The sequence below is a fragment of the Lissotriton vulgaris genome, unplaced genomic scaffold, assembly GCF_964263255.1.
Source record: "Lissotriton vulgaris unplaced genomic scaffold, aLisVul1.2 SCAFFOLD_568, whole genome shotgun sequence".
NCBI lineage: Eukaryota > Metazoa > Chordata > Amphibia > Caudata > Salamandridae > Lissotriton > Lissotriton vulgaris.
The window spans coordinates 221,055-239,007 of record NW_028245922.1 but is presented as its reverse complement, the minus strand read 5'-3'; the positions used below and the strand labels follow the sequence as shown (position 1 = coordinate 239,007).

The window sequence follows — 17,953 nt, the reverse complement described above, 5'->3', positions numbered from 1 at the left end:
CCCTCTGACGATTAGTCATTAAGGCCCGGGCTGGGTGGTGCTTGCCATGAAACTGCCAGCCCCGGCTCCCTCGGGTCACTCCCTCATTAACGCCCCCTCCCCTTACTCCCGCCCCCTCGCCCCCTCACACGCGGTGACATCACTGAGTGGGAGTTAGAGAAAGTTTGGAGCTGTCCAAGGCCGTCAGCAGAGTCAGGATTGGGAGCCGAGACAGCATCCAGCAGAGACGGCCAGACAGGCGCGGGAGAAGAGGGGCAGAAGAGACCGCTAGGGACCAGGGGTGGCGGAAGAGACTGCATGTGAGGCGTGGGAGCCGAGACAGCATCCAGCAGAGACGGCGAGACGAGGCTCAGCAGCTGAGACAGGCGCAGGAGTGAGAGACTGGAGGTAAGAGGGGCAGAAGAGACCGCTAGGGGACCAGGGGTTTATTTATCTATTTGTGCGTTTTTATATAGCGCGGACTTTACCCGAAGGTGTCAGAGCGCTTCACAATAGGAACAGAACTGATACATGAGAACATTACAAGTGAACAAATTACAAACGCAAACGTTACATTACATGAGGCAAACGTGACAGAAGAGACTGCATGTGAGAGGCGACAGCAGAGACTGCATGTGTGAAGTGAGTGCAGAGATTACATGTGAGAGGGGGGACTGGGAGCAAGCACTGCACAGGCGTCCGCAGGGACTTCGTGTGAGAGGCGGCAGCAGAGACGGCATGTGAGGGATAGCAGCAGAGACGGCATGTGAGGGGTGGGAGAAGAGACTGCATTGAGATGCGGGAGCAGAGAGTGCACGTGAGGGGTAGCAGCAGAGACTGCAGGAGGCGAAGGGCGGGAGTAGAGACGGCAGCACGTTGAGGAGAAAGCAGCGACTGCATGTGAGAGGTGGGAGCAGAGACTGAAGGAGGCGAAGGGTGGAAGTAAAGACGGCTGCACATGGAGGTGACAGCCGAGACCGCACGTGAGGTGTAACAGCAGAGACTGCATGTGAGGGGTAGCAGCAGAGACTGCAGGAGGCGAAGGGCGGGAGTAGAGACGGCAGCACATTGAAGAGGGAGCAGAGACTGCAGGAGGCGAGGGGCTGAGACGGCAGCACGTGGAGGCGACAGCGGAGACTGTATGTGAGGAGTAGCAGCAGAGACTGCAGGAGGTGAAGGGCTGGAGTAGAGACGGCAGCACATTGAGGAGGGAGCAGAGACTGCACGTTGAGGAGGGAGCAGAGACTGCAGGAGACGAGGGGCAGAGACGGCAGCACGTGGAGGCGACAGCAGAGACTGCATGTGGAGGTGGGAGCAGAAACTGCACGTGCGTGGTAGCAGCAGAGACTGCATGTGGGGGGTAGCAGCATTGACTGCATGTGAGGGGTAGCAGCAGAGACTGCAGGAGGCGAAGGACGGGAGAGGAGACGGCAGCACGTTGAGGAGGGAGCAGAGTCTGCAGGATGTGAGGGGCAGAGACGGCAGCATGTGGAGGTGGGAGAAGAGACTGCATGTAAGAGGTAGCAGCAGAGACGGCATGTGAGGGGTAGCAGCAGAGACTGCATGTGGGGGGTAGTAGCAGAGACTGCATGTGAGGAGTAGCAGCAGAGACTGCATGTGAGAGGTAGCAGCAGAGACGGCATGTGAGGGGTAGCAGCAGAGACTGCATGTGGGGGGTAGCAGCAGAGACTGCATGTGAGGAGTAGCAGCAGAGACTGCATGTGAGAGGTAGCAGCAGAGACTGCATGTGGGGGGTAGCAGCAGAGACTGCATGTGAGGGGTAGCAGCAGAGACTGCACGTGAGAGGTAGCAGCAGAGACGGCATGTGAGGGGTAGTAGCAGAAACTGCATGTGAGGGGTAGCAGCAGAGTCTGCAGGAGGCGATGGGTGGGAGTAGAGACAGCAGCATGTCGAGGCGACAGCAGAGACTGCATGTGAGGGGTATCAGCAGAGACTGCATGTGAGAGGTAGCAGCAGAGACTGCATGTAGGGGGTAGCAACAGAGACTGCATGTAGGGGGTAGCACCAGAGACTGCATTTGAGGGGTAGCAGCAGAGACAGACTGCATGTGAGGGGTAGCAGCAGAGACTGCAGGAGGTGAAGGGTGGGAGTAGAGACGGCAGCACGTGGAGGAGACAGCAGAGACTGCACGTGAGGGGTAGCAGCAGAGTCGGCATGTGAGGGGTAGCAGCAGAGACTGCATGTAGGGGGTAGCAGCAGAGACAGACTGCATGTGGAGGTGGGAGCAGAGACTGCATGTGAGAGGTAGCAGCAGAGACTGCAGGAGGCGAAGGGTGGAAGTAAAGACGACAGCACATGGAGGCAACAGCTGAGACTGCACATGAGGTGTAGCAGCAGAGACTGCATGTGGGGGGTAGCAGCAGAGTGCATGTGGGGGGTAGCAGCAGAGACTGCATGTTAGGGGTAGCAGCAGAGACTGCAGGAGGCGAAGGGCGGGAGTAGAGACGGCAGCACATTGAGGAGGGAGCAGAGACTGCAGGAGACGAGGGCAGAGACGGCAGCACGTGGAGGCGACACCAGAGACTGCATGTGGAGGTGGGAGCAGAGACTGCATGTGAGGGGTAGCAGCAGAGACTGCAGGAGGCGAAGGGTGGAAGTAGAGACGGCAGCATGTGGAGGCGACAGCAGAGACTGCACGTGAGGTGCAGCAGCAGAGACTGCATGTGAGGGGTAGCAGCAGAGACTGCATGTGGGGGGTAGCAGCAGAGACTGCATGTGAGGGGTAGCAGCAGAGACTGCAGGAGACGAAGGGCGGGAGAGGAGACGGCACCACGCTGAGGAGGGAGCAGAGTCTGCAGGATGTGAGGGGCAGAGATGGCAGCATGTCGAGGTGGGAAAAGAGACTGCATGTAAGAGGTAGCAGCAGAGACGGCATGTGAGGGGCAGCAGCAGAGACTGCATGTGGGGGGTAGCAGCAGAGACTGCATGTGAGGAGTAGCAGCAGAGACTGCACGTTGAGGAGGGAGCAGAGACTGCAGGAGACGAGGGGCAGAGATGGCAGCACGTGGAGGCGACAGCAGAGACTGCATGTGGAGGTTGGAGCAGAGACTGCATGTGAGGGGTAGCAGCAGAGACTGCAGGAGGCGAAGGGTGAAAGTAGAGACTGCAGCACGTGGAGGCGACAGCAGAGACTGCACGTGAGGTGTAGCAGAAGAGACTGCATGTGAGGGGTAGCAGCAGACACTGCATGTGGGGGTAGCAGCAGAGACTGCATGTGAGGGGTAGCAGCAGAGACTGCAGGAGGCGAAGGGCAGGATAGGAGACGGCAGCACGTTGAGGAGGGAGCAGAGTCTGCAGGATGTGAGGGGCAGAGACGGCAGCATGTGGAGGTGGGAGAAGAGACTGCATGTAAGAGGTAGCAGCAGAGACGGCATGTGAGGGGCAGCAGCAGAGACTGCATGTGGGGGGTAGCAGCAGAGACTGCATGTGAGGAGTAGCAGCAGAGACTGCACGTTGAGGAGGGAGCAGAGACTGCAGGAGACGAGGGGCAGAGACGGCAGCACGTGGAGGCGACAGCAGAGACTGCATGTGGAGGTGGGAGCAGAGACTGCATGTGAGGGGTAGCAGCAGAGACTGCAGGAGGCGAAGGGTGAAAGTAGAGACTGCAGCACGTGGAGGCGACAGCAGAGACTGCACGTGAGGTGTAGCAGAAGAGACTGCATGTGAGGGGTAGCAGCAGACACTGCATGTGGGGGGTAGCAGCAGAGACTGCATGTGAGGGGTAGCAGCAGAGACTGCAGGAGGCGAAGGGCAGGATAGGAGACGGCAGCACGTTGAGGAGGGAGCAGAGTCTGCAGGATGGGAGGGGCAAAGACGGCAGCATATGGAGGTGGGAGCAGAGGCTGCATGTAAGATGTAGCAGCAGAGACGGCATGTGAGGGGTAGCAGCAGAGAATGCATGTGGGGGGTAGCAGCAGAGACTGCATGTGAGGAGTAGCAGCAGAGACTGCATGTGAGAGGTAGCAGCAAAGACAGCATGTGAGGGGTAGCAGCAGAGACTGCATGTGGGGGGTAGCAGCAGAGACTGCATGTGAGGGGTAGCAGCAGAGACTGCATGTGAGAGGTAGCAGCAAAGACGGCATGTGAGGGGTAGCAGCAGAGACTGCACGTGAGAGGTAGCAGCAGAGACGGCATGTGAGGGGTAGCAGCAGAGACTGCACGTGAGAGGTAGCAGCAGAGACGGCATGTGGGGGTAGCAGCAGAGACTGCATGTGGGGGGTAGCAGCAGAGACTGCATGTGAGGGGTAGCAGCAGAGACTGCACGTGAGAGGTAGCAGCAGAGACGGCATGTGAGGGGTAGCAGCAGAGACTGCATGTGGGGGTAGCAGCAGAGGCTGCACGTGAGGTGCAGCAGCAGAGACTGCATGTGGGGGGTAGCAGCAGAGTCTGCACGTGAGGGGTAGCAGCAGAGACGGCATGTGAGGGGTAGCAGCAGAGACGGCATGTGAGGGGTAGCAGCAGAGACTGCATGTGGGGGGTAGCAGCAGAGACTGCATGTGAGGGGTAGCAGCAGAGACTGCATGTGAGGGGTAGCAGCAGAGACGGCATGTGAGGGGTAGCAGCAGAGACTGCATGTGAGGGGTAGCAGCAGAGTCTGCACGTGAGGGGTAGCAGCAGAGACGGCACGTGAGGGGTAGCAGCAGAGACTGCATGTGGGGGGTAGCAGCAGAGACTGCATGTGAGGGGTAGCAGCAGAGACTGCATGTGAGGGGTAGCAGCAGAGTCTGCAGGAGGCAAAGGACGGGAGAGGAGACGGCAGCACGTTGAGGAGGGAGCAGAGTCTGCAGGATGTGAGGGGCAGAGACGGCACCATGTGGAGGTGGGAGAAGAGACTACATGTAAGAGGTAGCAGCAGAGACGGCATGTGAGGGGTAGCAGCAGAGACTGCATGTGGGGGGTAGCAGCAGAGACTGCATGTGAGGAGTAGCAGCAGAGACTGCATGTGAGAGGTAGCAGCAGAGACGGCATGTGAGGGGTAGTAGCAGAGACTGCATGTAGGGGGTAGCAGCAAAGACTGCATGTGAGGGGTAGCAGCAGAGACGGCATGTGAGGGGTAGTAGCAGAAACTGCATGTGAGGGGTAGCAGCAGAGTCTGCAGGAGGCGATGGGTTGGAGTAGAGACAGCAGCATGTCGAGGCGACAGCAGAGACTGCATGTGAGAGGTAGCAGCAGAGACTGCATGTAGGGGGTAGCAGCAGAGACTACATGTAGGGGGTAGCACCAGAGACTGCATATGAGGGGTAGCAGCATAGACAGACTGTATGTGAGGGGTAGCAGCAGAGAGTGCATGTGAGAGGTAGCAGCAGAGACTGCAGGAGGTGAAGGGTGTGAGTAGAGACGGCAGCACGTGGAGAAGACAGCAGAGACTGCACATGAGGGGTAGCAGCAGAGTCGGCATGTGAGGGGTAGCAGCAGAGACTGCATGTGAGGGGTAGCAGCAGAGACAGACTGCATGTGGAGGTGGGAGCAGAGACTGCATGTGAGAGGTAGCAGAAGAGACTGCAGGAGGCGAAGGGTGGAAGTACAGACGACAGCACATGGAGGCGACAGCAGAGACTGCACGTGAGGTGTAGCAGAAGAGACTGCATGTGTGGGGTAGCAGCAGAGACTGCATGTTAGGGGTAGCAGCAGAGACTGCAGGAGGCGAAGGGCGGGAGTAGAGACGGCAGCACATTGAAGAGGGAGCAGAGACTGCAGTAGACGAGGAGCAGAGACGGCAGCACGTGGAGGCGACACCAGAGACTGCATGTGGAGGTGGGAGCAGAGATTGCACGTGAGGTGTAGCAGCAGAGACTGCATGTAGGGGGTAGCAGCAGAGACTGCATGTCGGGGGTAGCAGCAGAGACTGCATGTGAGCGGTAGCAGCAGAGACTGCAGGAGGCGAAGGGTGGAAGTAGAGATGGCAGCACGTGGAGGCAACAGCAGAGACTGCACGTGAGGTGTGGCAGCAGAGACTGCATGTGGGGGGGTAGCAGCAGAGACTGCATGTGAGGGGTAGCAGCAGGGACTGCAGGAGGCGAGGGGCTGAGACGGCAGTACGTGGAGGCGACAGCAGAGACTGCATGTGAGGGGCAGAGACAGCAGAGACGTGGGTAGCGAGGGGGGGGGGGGGCACGGAGAGTCGACGGCTGTCCCCTAAATGACAATCAGGAGCATTGAAATGGAAGGCCAGTGGTTAATAATATTATAGGCCCGGAGCCGGAGGGCAGAGGCCGCTGGAGGGAGGAGGGGTTCTGCCGTCCATTGGGAGGGAGGGGCGGTGGCACCGCGGGACCGATCCGATGAGATAGCTCAGTCTCCTGCCCTGTGCGCCTGCTGCAGCGGGGTGTCAGTCTTTTCTGTGGTTAGCAGCATTTCTTCAAGACCGAGACATTTCTACGTCTTTCTCAAGCTTTCCTGTGAGGGTGGGGGAACTAATATCTGTACTGGAGGGGTGTGTGTGTGGGGGGGGGGGGGTCTTCAGGGTAAGACCAGGGACATGATTCACAAATGTAAATTTAGACCAAACGTCTAAGGACCCCATTAAGATGGTGGGCGGATTGCCCCCGCCGGGCCGGCGGTAGTCACTGCCGGCTCGGCGGGGGCAATCCAAGTCTAACTTTACTGGTAGTAAAATAAGACTTTTGGTCTAAGTTTCCCTTTGTGAATGAGTCCTGAGGAGCGCTGTGGGTCAAAGGTGTGTCCTCTCAGTTTACAGATGTGCACACCGTCAGTCCTCTCAGTTTGCAGATGTGCACACCGCCAGTCCCCTCAGTTTGCAGATGTGCACACCGTCAGTCCCCTCAGTTTGCAGATGTGCAACGGTCAGTCCCCTCAGTTTTCAGATGTGCACACGTTCAGTCCCCTCAGTTTGCAGATGTGCACACTGTCAGTCCTCCCAGTTTGCAGATGTGCACACCGTCAGTCCCCTCAGTTTGCAGATGTGCACACTGTCAGTCCTCCCAGTTTGCAGATGTGCACACCGTCAGCCCCCTCAGTTTGCAGATGTGCACACCGTCAGTCCCCTCAGTTTGTAGATGTGCACACCGTCAGTCCCCTCAGTTTGCAGATGTGCACACTGTCAATCCTCCTAGTTTGCAGATGTGCACACGGTCAGTTTTCTCAGTTTGCAGATGTGCACCCGGTCAGTCCTCTCAGTTTGCAGATGGGCACACGGTCAGTCCTCTTAGTTTGCAGATGTGCACACGGTCAGTTCTCTCAGTTTGCAGATGTGCACTCGGTCAGTCCTCTCAGTTTGCAGATGGGCACATGGTCAGTCCTCTTAGTTTGCAGATGTGCACACCGTCAGTCCCCTCAGTTTGCAGATGTGCACATGGTCAGTCCTCTCAGTTTGCAGATGTGCACCAGGTCAGTCCTTTCAGTTTGCAGATGTGCACACGGTCAGTCCTCTCAGTTTGCAGATGTGCACACGGTCAGTCCTCTCAGTTTGCAGATGGGCACACCGTCAGTCCCCTCAGTTTGCAGATGTGCACCCGGTCAGTTCTCTCAGTTTGCAGATGTGCACCCGGTCAGTCCTCTCAGTTTGCAGATGGGCACATGGTCAGTCCTCTTAGTTTGTAGATGTGCACACCGTCAGTCCCCTCAGTTTGCAGATGTGCACACTGTCAATCCTCCTAGTTTGCAGATGTGCACACGGTCAGTTCTCTCAGTTTGCAGATGTGCACACTGTCAGTCCTCCCAGTTTGCAGATGTGCACACCGTCAGTCCCCTCAGTTTGCAGATGTGCACACTGTCAGTCCTCCCAGTTTGCAGATGTGCACACCGTCAGCCCCCTCAGTTTGCAGATGTGCACCCGGTCAGTCCTCTCAGTTTGCAGATGTGCACCCGGTCAGTCCTCTCAGTTTGCAGATGTGCACACGGTCAGTCCTCTCAGTTTGCAGATGTGCACACGGTCAGTCCTCTCAGTTTGCAGATGGGCACACCGTCAGTCCCCTCAGTTTGCAGATGTGCACCCGGTCACTCCTCTCAGTTTGCAGGTGGGCACCCGGTCAGTCCTCTCAGTTTGCAGGTGGGCACACGGTCAGTCCTCTCAGTTTGCAGATGTGCACACGGTTAGTCCTCTCAGTTTGCAGATGTGCACACGGTCAGTCCTCTCAGGTAGCAGATGTGCACTCGTTCAGTCCTCTCAGTTTGCAGATGTGCACACGGTCAGTCCTCTCAGTTTGCAGATGTGCACACGGTCAGTCCTCTCAGTTTGCAAATGTGCACATGGTCAGTCCTCTCAGGTAGCAGATGGGCACTCGTTCAGTCCTCTTAGTTTGCAGATGTGCACACGTTCAGTCCTCTCATTTTGCAGATGGGCACTCGTTCAGTCCTCTCAGTTTGCAGATGGGCACTCGTTCAGTCCTCTCAGTTTGCAGATGTGCACACCGTCAGTCCCCTCCGTTTGCAGATGTGCACACGGTCAGTCCTCTCAGTTTGCAGATGTGCTTGATGCGGGAGGGTCATTTGTCTCTGGAAGAAGGGTCGAAGGGGCATGTGCAGGGTTGGGGTTCAATGTATGCAGGCCCAGGGCCTCGTTCCTAAATCTGCCTTCTAGTTGAGGTCAGATACCCACGAGCCAATGGCCTGCTGTCCTCGTGGCACAAACCCATCAAAGTAGATTACGCGGCCGTAAAGTGCTTTACACACACACAGGTGTCTGTGCGAGTTACTCCGCTCCTGTGGGTGGAGTGTGGGGGGTCCCGGGTGAAGTGCCCTGGACCCCGCACACTCTCACAAACCTACTCATTTGCGGATATATACAAGGTATTTTGCCGCCCCTTCCGACCCTAAAAATCGTAGTAAGCCCTTTTTATGGCGGGAAGGAAAGAGGCCACACACACAATTGGTGCTGGGAAGGAATCTCCACACGGGGGCAGTTGTTGGCCGGTGCCCGGCTCTGGGGCTGTCACCTGGCATGGAGGAGTTTTCTTTCTTTCTGTAATTCACAAGACTCGTCCTTATTCGGCAGGCAGTATCACCCCAGGGGTAAACCTACAACCCTTTTGTGAACTCTGTTTGTGTATGCCAAAATGTTGTTTTGGATTGTACACAGAGAGACACTTTATACTGCGCCCAAACCAGTGCTTAATTTGTTTGAAAAAAAAATAAAAGACACACACATTGCCCTGCCATGCTGCCAATGGCAGTACCTATGCCACACTCACCACCACACTCCTGCAAGGGTGACCCTTCAGTCTATCCTGGCCTCCGAAGCTGTAAGACAGGCTTGGGCGGCCGGAAATAGTCATTTATAATGTATATTGATAATAAGTAACCGTTGTTGTTGTCATGTCTAAATTAGCCCGACAGCGCCACATTGTGGCACACTGTCACAGGCGCCGGTGTTGGCAATTAGGTTCTGGTGCTGAACACCTGGAAACCACTGGCTCAAATTAAGCTCTGTCCCAAACCCTTACTTCTAAACCCCTTCAATGTTGCGAGGAGGTGCATTCCACTTACCATCCCAGGCAGGTATTTACTCCTACCCATGACTGTAAATCTCTCCCCATGTCCCAGGTCAAGAGGGGTCAAACCAGGACCGGACTGGGAACCGAAACTGGCCCTGGCAAACTTCTCGGCCGGCAGAGGGGGTGCAGCCAAGCACTTTGCTATGGCCGGTTTCGGACGATTTTGTTACAGGGGGGCCGATATTGACGGCCCCTAGTAACAAAAAAACGGCCCACCCAGGAGCCCAAAACTGGCTCCCCACCGGGGAAATGCCCAGTGTCCGCAATGGCCAGTCTGGCCCTGGGTCATACCAAGGTTTGTGAATAGCCACCAATGTGCGAGTTTCGAGTTTGTGGGCGTGCTGCGCTCCGAGATATATATATATATATATATATATATATATATATATATATATATCTATATATCTATACTACTATTATAAAGAGAGAACTTGCACCTTTTGGCCAGGTAAACTCTGGAACCACAGCGCCAATCTACACACCCGATACATCTATGAAAATGTCAGGGTGTGTAGATGGACAAAGGCTATATAATTTTTTTTTAAAAAGTAAATTAAAAAAATTAAGTTTGTAAACAAAGTAGTCCCCTGAAAGTAGCGCCGTCCGGGACCTAGCGCTGGCCGCTACGCGACGTGCGTGAAGACCAAGGAGGAAGGCGGTGCAGTGACGAGCGGCTGTGCAGTGACGAGCGGCGGCACAGGTAAGGAAAGGGAAAGTGAGACTGTGTGATGCAGGGGGAGGCAAGAAGGAGGCAGCAGTAAATGAAAATGTCGGAGCGCGAGTGAGTCGGGCGGGAGGGGGGCGCGAGGGAGTCGGGCGGGAGGGGGGCGCGAGTGAGTCAGGGCGGGAGGGAGTCGGTGCGGGAGGGGGTCAGGCGGGAGTGGGTGTACTGCCCCTAGCCCCTTTCTGCCCCAGGCAACGCTGGGGCGGGCTGCTAGTATATATATATATATATATATATATATATATATATATATATATATATATATATATATATATATTGCTCTTAGAGGCTGCTCTTTTAGCCACGGTCGAAAATTGAAGATTGAAGGGGGCTACTGAACCCTGGGGTCCCCCACAGTGGTCACAGGGGTCGATTTAGAGAGAGACCCCAGATTTAAGACATTGGTGCCTGCTTTCAAGACAGGATTTAAAACCAATGGCTCTCACCCTTTTGACTTCTGGGGACCCCTGTTTAATCATTACTGTAACCCTGAGGACCCCCGCCCACCCCAATCATTATTGGAATCTGGGGACCCCCACAGGGAAAGGATTTCCACTAAATCATGCTAACTGAAGGCCCGGCCTAAGCAATGTCGATGATTTGAACCACAAAAAAAGTACAGAAAAACACATTCCAACAAATACACAAATGACACATTTTATTGAATTCGAAAACGCATCTAAATTAAACAACATACACATTTTAATTTGATCATGAAGTTTGGAGCTTGGCTGCTCATCCTCCATCCTATATTCTGTTTGTCGCTCCTGCGCTGCCCCCACAAATCGATCAGAGGGCTCTCATTTAATGTTTAGCCTCCAATTTCAAATTCCTTCAAATGTACAGTATGTTTTTAAAAGTTTGAATGTACATTTAGTTTCTGTATTTATATACACTTTATTAATCTGTTAATATCACTGCATTTTCTAAGTAGTCACAGTCCCCTGAGGAGGCTTCAGGGACCCCCAGGGGTTCCCGGACCCCAGGTTGGGAACCTCGGATTTCAACCCTTACAGGCCGGTGTCATTAACTCGGGGCCTTTCTGTGATGGAGTGCTGTATGGTCCACTATATCAAAGGCCGAAGAAATAGCTCATAGAGGCGGAAGGCAGCACCACTGAACCTTGCAGAGGGTCCTCATCATGAAACTCCATTGGTGCTTCTCAGCGGTTTTCTTATAGGCCTCCGGTTTGGATTTGAGGGTGTAACCTTTGAGGCAGATGGGGTGGACTCTATTGTCTTTCAACCCCTTGTAATCTCCTTCTTTCGTTGATGATCAGTGTCCCTGGTTATAGATCTGAAACCCTCTTATTTTTCATAATTTACACATCCACCTTGTCGAGCGCGAAGGGTGCCGGCTCGTCGCAATGGAGAAGGAGGGAAGTTGTGAGGTCTGAGTGAGACATACTCAGCCTGGGTTTGCAGCACTGAGTTCCTTTCTAGTCCTCTCCTGTCGGCGCCAAGGTTTGATTTTTGCAGGTCTCAGATCCTGGGGAACTTTCTTTAGGGTGGAGAAGTGGACTTAAAAGAAAGGTTTAGACCTAGCAGCAACGGTTGGGGTACAGTCCACTGCCCCCCAACCTCGCCACTCTCCACCCAACCCGGCTGTGCCTCCACCACGGCCCTGGCATCTAACTAGCGCTCAGCCCTGCTCTAAGCGCTACATAAAAGATTTGGGGTGAAAGGAGTCGGGGGGTTGGGTTGTTATATTATCCAAAGTAAACAAAGACTCTTCTTTACACATTATCTTCTCTTGGGGGGCGACACCTGCTGTGTAATCCCCCCATGCCCCCACCTCCCTACCCCCACAATACACACGCACCGGCCCCCTCACAATAGTGAGTGGTTTCAGCCCCCGCCAGGGTGTGCAGTAGCCCTGCTTGCATCTCCTCGCGGAAGGGGGGGGGGGGCTCTCACTGCGCCCCCCCTTCTTCCTGAGTGACTCATTAGACCCCGGAATGTGACAGCCCCTTTGTGCGTCTCTGATGGCGGGGTAGTAATATCCGACCCCCCGCCCCGCTACTGTACTTCAACACAAGGGCCTTTGTGCACTCGGAAGGCCCGGTCCAGAGGTGGCCCCTGACCTCTGACCCCGGTCCGTCACAGAGTGCTGCTTCTGAATGCAGAGCCTCGGTGGGATTCCGCACGGAGGCGTCTGAACAAAGCCCCCTGTGTTTGCGCCTTCCAGATAAATCCAGCTTTTCTCAAGAAATAAACCCGTGAAATACTTAAAGCAAGCGGCTCACGGCTCAGGGGATGTAATACTGTCAAAAAAAAAAAAAAAAAAAAAAAAAGGCCCCTCGCAGAGAGCAAACTGCAACCCGGAGTGGGGTCGCACACTTAGAGAACAGGTAGGCTGATTCATAACGAAATGGCAAACACGTGACAGTGCAAGGATGAAAGGCTGTAACAGCCCGGCCAACATTAGGCCCCCTGACCTGTACATCGCACGAAGCGCATAGGTGACGTCACTGTCATGCTAAGAGATAAAGGCCAGCGGGAAGCAATCTAGGACCCTGCACGTGCGAGTCACCATACTCCTTTTCAAAACCCACGGGCATTTTATTAATACTCGAAACTCCGACGGGCCACGAAACACTCTTACCAAAGTGCCTAGGCGCTTTACGAACCGCGCTGCAGAGCTACGCTCGCATAAAACACGTAGCACTCGTTTGATTGGCCTCCGAAGGATGAAAGGCAGAGTAGACCTCAGTGGGATTTGGACCGGAAACAGCACAGATGTTTACAGCCCCAGTGGCGTCACTAGAAGTGATTTCTAGGGGTTTGGAGGCAGTGGAATGAGATGCAACGGGCCACAGATATAATTGGTGGGGCCACCTATAATAAGCAATCCTGAAGGGTGTTTGTGCACGTGTGTGTGTGTACACACGTCTGTCCTCACGCACATACAAAGTTATAGTGCTCGCACTCACAAAACACTGTGAGTTGAGGGCTCATTCGTTCCTCAGTCACTGATTTTCAGAAAGAGATACTTGGACAACAGGAAAGAACAGATTTAAATTGTTTTTGACGGTCACTGATGCTAACACACCGAGTCCCAGCAGAAGCGCACAGCCTTTTAAAGCAACATGTGCATTCTGTAGCTTGTGTTCTACGGCGTGGCAGGTATCAGGGAAAGTTTATAGGACTGTCGCCTACTTAGGCTGATGAAACGTCAGTGCAAGCAACTGGAGCGCACGCGGAGAGTGAGCCAGGACCAGCAGGTAAAGATGTTCAAACCCCCCTGAGATACGACCACCAGCAGAAGACCAAGTGCACACAGACCAGATTCAGACCCAACCATGGCACGGAAACAGCACTCATCTCCAAAACACACGACATCCGCATGATACCGGATGAATGAATTCTTTTATTTGTGCGGTTACTTAAAACCATTACAATGTACAACATTAAAAACTTATAGCAAAAGAGTGCAGGACATTGTTAAAAGCAGTTTAAAAAAAAGAGACTTCATAATGTTAGAGACCCGAACCATCCAAGTGATATGTGCACGGGTGATGTAGTCTTGATAGTTTTTTTGTGTGTTTAATACATAGAACGTCAGGAAGAGAATTAGGCTTGGCGTATCAAGAGGGAGAGAGAGGACTAGATAGCTAGTCCGAATCCCCAGGGGTTTATTGTAGTATCAACAGGGACTAGCCGTGTGTGACCGTGGTAGGACTCTGAACTGTATTTTCAGCAGGCGCCTAGTCGGTGTGTTCATGAAGCCCTCACCCACCAACCTAGTTATTGGCATGCTTCATCATCGGGTCCACCCAGTGACATCTAATATGTCCCGGGTGTGCTTCAACGCCTGAGTACAGCGGAGCAGGTATTTTTACTGAGAGCGCAGTGAAATGAGTGATAAAGTGAGAATTAAAACGGCTTCTTGGTGGTCCCAGTACCCGAGGGTAAATTAAAGTTTAATAACTGGGCCTCCAAGAGCGGTTAAAAACAAGGCGAGTGGATGTTGTGGTGGTTGAGTTAAGACCACCTATATCCAGAGTAGGTCGACATGTTTCAGCCAGTGCCTTTATTAATGCTGGCTTTCCTCAGGACCAATAAGTAGTGTGAGTGTGGGTTAAAATATATTTCAGTAAGGGTTGCGCAGACTATGTGTTGCACTCACTATAGTGCTCTAAGTGTGCGAGGGGGATTCCCTCACCACGCATATGCTAGCGGATGTATGACATTACAACGCATGACTTTACATCGCAAGTTTTACAACGCATGCTTTTACAACGCATAGTGTTGAGGGGTGCTGGATAGTGAATAGTTTAATTTACTATTCCAACTCCAGTCCCCGTGGATAGTAGGGAAGGTGTTGGATAGTAAATTAAATCTATTCCCTATCCTAGACCGGCCCCCAGCGCAATGCGTTGTAATGGCATGCGTTGTAATAGTTGCGTCGTAAAGGCTCTGCGTGGTAAAAGTTGCGTTGTAAAGGATGTTCCCCATGCTAGCAATTAGCTTTGTTTGTCTTCCTGGAGCGATGCAGTTAAGGGATTGACTGGGATTTCCAATCAAAGCCTGCCGGGGACCTGTAGTGCTGCTATCGACCTCCGGAGCACACCCGGGACATATTAGAAGTCACTGGGTGGGCCCGATTATGAAGCATGCCACCAACTAGGTTGTTGGGTGAGGGCTTCATGAACACACCGACTAGATGCCTGCTGAAAATACAGTTCAGTGTCCTACCACAGTCACACACAGCTAGTCCCTGTTGATACTACAAGAGAATAAGGCCCACAGAGCCCGTGATAAAGTACTTGTTCAGTAGTAACCGGACCTCCGGGGCGGTGACCCCGATGTTTAGGGGCACCCGGGCCGTTCGTCACACTCTGCCTGTGAAGACTTGTCCTTCAATAGTGTGCGAGTAGGATATACAAATTTCCCAAAATGAGGCATTTACTTCACGATGTCCAAAGAATAGAGCTGTTGGGTGGCCTCCTTCGGTGTGCGGGTGCCCAGTTGAAGAAGAATAGGTCTAAGGTTTATACTTCAAACGTGCCGCAAAGCAGGACATCCACATGATACTGGACATAAGAGAGACCGTGACCCTCGTCCTTCTGGACCTCTTGGTGGCCTTTGACATGGTATCACATACCACCCTCATCGTTCGCCTTCACGAGATCGGCATTTGAGGACCTGCTCTCCCCTGGAACTTCTCCTTTCTGATAGGAAAACTCAAACGGTCAACCCTCCACCATACACCTCGGAAGCCTGTAAACTCATCAGCGGAGCTACTCACCGTTCATCCTTCAGCCCGACCCCCTTCAACACATATGTGAATCCACCAGCCAATGTCATTCACTTCCATAACATCGACATTCCCTCAAATGCCGATGGCACACAACTCCTACTGTCCTTCTCGGACAAAACCCTCAAGTTTGCCACCAGCAAGATTGAGGTCACCACCCAGATGAAGTCTGTCTCAAGCCAAACACCGACGAGACAGAAGAAGTGATCTTTGGAAAAGACACCTCAGGTTGGGACTCCACTTGGTGCCAGCTGACCTCAGACCCCCACCAGACAAACCACGCCAGGAACCTCTGAATAATCAACGGCAACAAGCCGGACATCCCGCACAAGTCAACGCTGTCACAGCTTCCTGCTTCCAACCCTGAGGATGCTGAGAAAGATCTTCCACCGGCTCATGAGCAAGACCAGAATAACCGTCACCCATGCGTTTGTCACCAACGTGCCGGACACCAGAACGCCCTTCAGGCTCGAAACCCCAAGACTACAAACCATCCAGAGCGCGGCAGCTAGACTCACCCTCCTCTTTCCACGCAGGACTCACATCACACCTCAGGGAGCTCCACTGGCTCCCGATCCAGAAGTGCGCTCACAAACTCCTCACATGCACACATTCAAGGCACTACACAACAAATCTTCAAGACAGTGTAATAGTAAAGACTAATGAAAGTAAGACACAGGAAGATCCTCTGTTAGCGTGGGTTCTTTTTAATCATTCTTCATTTCACATGTAGGCAGATAAATGCGCAGCCAACATGTTTCGCCAGCATATGGCTTCTTCAGGGCTGCAAACTTGTCAAAGGAATGTATATCAATATGTGAAAGAAAGCGGTTCGCAGAAAACACGAGTGCAAAAAATCCCACACATTGTTTGTTAAAATCACTCAATAAAACATTGAAACCCCTGTGAGATTCATGTGCGCAGGTTGTAACTCCATACATGACAAGTAAGGCCTACTTAAGATGGAAAACCAGAGACAAAACTTAAATTCACTAACACAGAATCTAGACAATCATAATACTTTACACATCAACATATTTTAAAAACATTTGTGTTTAAATCAAAAGCAAACCATGGCACATGATGATGGAAAGCATTTAAAATATGTTTGCATCTCGCTGGAATGCGAGTGTTAACAGTTCACAGATGGCCTGTTTTGGGAGGAGAACCGGCAGCTGGATGAGGAGGGCCGCCTGGGCTGGGCGTGTGGGGAGATTCTTTGTGGTTCTTGGAGCAGAGCTGGGTGCCTGGCACAGTGAGGCACGAGGATTACGTAAGACCCTGTGGTCACTATTGCACACTCCAGTGAGTGCAGGGCCAGTGAAATGATTAGTGCTTTGTGCACCGAGTGAATGGTCGGACCTTGGGTGTGTTTAGGTTTTGGCAGCTGCTGCGAGAGAAGGTTCCAGGTGCATTTGAATAAAAAGCCAAGATTTCTGGCAGAGGCTGGTGGAGTGTGTGGGAAGTGCATCGAGGCAGGCAGGGCTCAGTTTATAAAAGTTCGATCTGATGCCCCGCAGAGGCAGCCAGTGCCTGGAGGGGAGCGGAGTGAGTTGAAAATGAGACATGTATTGATCCGTGTAAGATGGGAAGGAAGGTACAGCTTCTGTTGAGTGTAGGGCCCAGAAACCTGATTGGCCGGGATTAAGCAGGCTGTCAGCTGCAAGGTATTGTATAAGGCGATTTAAGTCATGTTGTTTCCAGAATTTTGGCAAAAAATGGAACAAGCATTGGCAAAGCAAATGGGCGTGGCGTTAATATGTCAGAGCATCTGAACACAGGCGTTCTCAGATGCTGTTTAAATGTGCTGTATGTATAAATATTGTTTGTCATATGAAATCCATCCTAATACCTTTACCAATGCTGGGGAAAAGTTCAGGGAGTGCTCTGATGTCAAAATTAGGGGTGGGCAGAAATTGCGTAGTCGCGCTACGCAAAGCTCCGCGAAACGTTAAAAGATCTCAGCGAGCATTCAGAGTTCCATGAAGGGACGGAATTGCTTGTTCTGCCCGTTCGCAATACGTTTTTTCCTGTTCGTGAACACTATTTACGCGCTCGGGGGAAATATCTCGCGAACTTGCCAATGGGGTCGCCAATTGGCGCGGCTATCTTCTTTCACTTGTCCCGCCTGCTCGCGATACGCGTTTCCTGTTCAGGAACGCGAGTGCATCCGAATGACGTGTTCGCGATCACACACTCTCGCGGGATTGTGCGGCCGGCTACCAAATTCTTGGGGTTCACGCAAACGGATAGGAAAATGAGTTGGCGAATGCAGGGATCACAGTAAGTCGCTCCTGCATGTGAGAACAAGCATTTTGAAAGCACAAACAAGGGAAAAATTTCACTAAGCCGCGGATCGCGGAATTTTGTGCAATTCTGCGTTCTCCGCGAAACACAAAATTACCCAAATTCCGCGAGCGGAACGGAATTTACCGCCCAGGCCTAGTCAAAATGCCAGAGGGCTAAAGACTCTTGCGCCAGTCCTACGTGCATCCATTCTACATCTGTATAGTCTGAG

At 53.0% G+C, this 17,953-nt stretch overlaps 1 protein-coding gene across 1 annotated transcript in view; it reads left to right on the top strand.

Annotated features, from left to right (window-relative positions):
* Positions 1–201: 201 nt before the first annotated feature.
* The window catches only part of LOC147666251 (P2Y purinoceptor 4-like), a 107,721-nt gene continuing 89,969 nt past the window's right edge, over positions 202–17,953 (top strand). Inside the window, exon 1 of the mRNA XM_086949194.1 lies at positions 202–387. The gene's annotated coding sequence lies outside the window, so the exon portion shown is untranslated. The remainder of the gene's footprint in view (positions 388–17,953) is intronic.